This window comes from Chiloscyllium punctatum, unplaced genomic scaffold (genome assembly GCF_047496795.1).
Source record: "Chiloscyllium punctatum isolate Juve2018m unplaced genomic scaffold, sChiPun1.3 scaffold_1177, whole genome shotgun sequence".
Taxonomy (NCBI): domain Eukaryota; kingdom Metazoa; phylum Chordata; class Chondrichthyes; order Orectolobiformes; family Hemiscylliidae; genus Chiloscyllium; species Chiloscyllium punctatum.
Genome location: NW_027310911.1, coordinates 1 through 2,500, shown reverse-complemented (window position 1 = coordinate 2,500; position 2,500 = coordinate 1). Strand labels below are relative to the sequence as shown.

The 2,500-nt window shown below is 65.2% G+C and overlaps 1 non-coding gene across 1 annotated transcript; it reads left to right on the top strand.

Annotated features, from left to right (window-relative positions):
- The first annotated feature begins 358 nt into the window (after positions 1-358).
- On the top strand, positions 359-512 carry LOC140474781 (5.8S ribosomal RNA). Its single transcript, XR_011959413.1, has one exon. It is a non-coding gene; the product is annotated as a 5.8S ribosomal RNA (ribosomal RNA).
- The last annotated feature ends 1,988 nt before the right edge of the window (positions 513-2,500 follow it).

The following is a 2,500-nucleotide window of genomic DNA, read 5'->3' as shown; positions in this document are numbered from 1 at the left end:
CGTGCACGCGTCAGTGACGCTGCCGAACCGATGGCCGGTGCCCGTTCCCGCCTCTGCTTTTCCTAGGGCAAAGCTGCTGCACGCCTCGTGATACTAGGCGGGCGACATGGTGGCGGTGATCCTGCCTCCGTCGCTGCGGTGCGTTGGGGCACGCATCGCCTCTTGGGCGCCCTGTCCTCCTCCCCCCAATAGACGTATGTTTCTGCGGGCCGCACCAGGATGGTGCTCCCCATCGCTTCACGCCACCCTGCTCCGCCCGCACGCCGGCGTGCAGGTGGCTGTAGCTCAAGGTGGGGAGCGTATGTGCGGTCCGGGTCGCTTTCCTCTGGCGAGGGAGAGACCTAAAACAAACTCAGACAACTCTTGACGGTGGATCACTCGGCTCGTGCGTCGATGACGAACGCAGCTAGCTGCGAGAATTAATGTGAATTGCAGGACACATTGATCATCGACACTTTGAACGCACTTTGCGGCCCCGGGTTCTTCCCGGGGCCACGCCTGTCTGAGGGTCGTTTGGCAATCAATCGCACTCGCCTTGGCTGGCGAGAGCGCGGCTGGGGTGTCGCAGAGGACCCGTCCTCTTTGTCCCCCTAAGTTCAGACTCCGGAGCCCTCCGGCGTCGGAGCGCTTGGCCTTTCCCCCCCACCCTGCACATTCCGTTCGTCAGGCTCGACGCCATCCCCCCGCCGGGGAGCGCGGCCTGGCGTCCGTCTGTGTCGTGGCAGTGGGGCCAGCACGGCTGTCACCGGTCCCAGAATGGCTGTCGGTGGTTCACACTGTGTGTGTGTGCCAACCCTCCTGGTCTCTGGGACACGGAGCTGCCACGAAGTGTTGAGCCTCCAGTGGGGGGTCTGCCTAAGCTCTGCACGTCCGCATTGGGTCCGTCTCTCGGTTGGCTGGCAGTGGAAAGAGTGAAGGGAGCCGCGGAGGTCCGGTGCTGGTGCGCCGCCGGCCTGACCGTGGAGCTCGCCGGTTTGACACGCTGACCCGACTCGATGGTTGATCGATTGAGAGTGCTGGGAGCTGCAGGCCGCCCGCTGCTGCAGCCGCCCGTCTCGTGGTTCGTCCTCGGCCTTAAGTGGCCGGCGGGGCGTCTGATCCTGTCTCCCCTGCTGGCGCCGAGTGCCTGGCCGAGGGAGGAGGTTTTCGTCGAACGCTGTGACTTGGACGGTCGCACGCGCGTGGATCGCTGGCTCTTGGCTCTCCCGTTCAGTCCGCACGTTTTCCGCTCCGTCCTGCCACCGGTCTCGGGAGGTACGGAGGGGTTGGCGGGCGTGGTGTGTGCTCCGTCACCGTGCAGGCACACCTACCACGCCGTCGGCCGACCCCCGCACGGTCCTCCTGGCCATCGGGAGGACGGCGGAACGTCGGGCTGTCGGGGGCCAAGTCGCCAGAAGGCCACCGCTGTGTCTTCCGTACCCTGTCACCGTCGGCGTGCCTTCCTCAACTCGTCCGGCTCGGGGCCGCTGGGTTCAGGAGCGGCGTCGCCCGCCGGCCCCACTGAAGGCCGTGCCGTTCCGCGGCTGGCGATCGATGTGCGTGGCGTGCCTGCGCGACCGTTCGCCACTTGAGCCTCGGCACTCCTCTCTCCCTCTCTCTGACCGTCGGGCAGTCTCTGTCTGCTGGTGCCTCGCACGTCCCGGGCGGCGGGTCGTCACCCCCGCGACCGGGCCTCCGGCAAGGCAGGAATCAGGCTGACCCTTCCGCTCGAGTAAGCAGCCGGCACTTCCGAGTTTCGCCTCCCGCCGTGGACGGGGGAGGGTCTCCGGTCCCGTGGAATTGCGCCGAGCACGTCCCCGCGCGTGGACGCGGCGGCGCTGGAGGCGGCAGGGGCGGCCACTCGTCGACACCATCGCTGGCCAAGGGTGGTGAGCGACGTGCGGGTGGCTGGCTCTCTGACCGTCGCGGCGTCGGCCAAACTCCCGTCCGCGGTGAGACGTTGCCGGCCCACTAAGAGGTGGTGCGGGGGATTCGCACGCTGGCGGTGCGGCCTGGCCATCCTCTGACTCTGGGTACGACCTCAGATCAGACGCGACAACCCGCTGAATTTAAGCATATTACTAAGCGGTGGAAAAGAAACTAACAAGGATTCCCTTAGTAACTGCGAGTGAACAGGGAAGAGCCCAGCGCCGAATCCCCGCTCGCTTGACGGGCGAGGGAAATGTGGCGTACAGAAGCGCTTTCTTCGACGGTGCCCAGTCGCCCCAGTCCTCCTGATCGAGGCCTAGCCTGAGGACGGTGTGAGGCCAGTGGCGGTGAGAGGCGGGTCGAGATCGCGTCTTCTTGGAGTCGGGTTGCTTGTGAATGCAGCCCAAAGCGGGTGGTAAACTCCATCTAAGGCTAAATACTGGCACGAGACCGATAGTCAACAAGTACCGTAAGGGAAAGTTGAAAAGAACTTTGAAGAGAGAGTTCAAGAGGGCGTGAAACCGTCAAGAGGTAAACGGGTGTGGTCCGCGCAGTCCGCCCGGAGGATTCAACTCGGCGGCTCCGGTCGGTC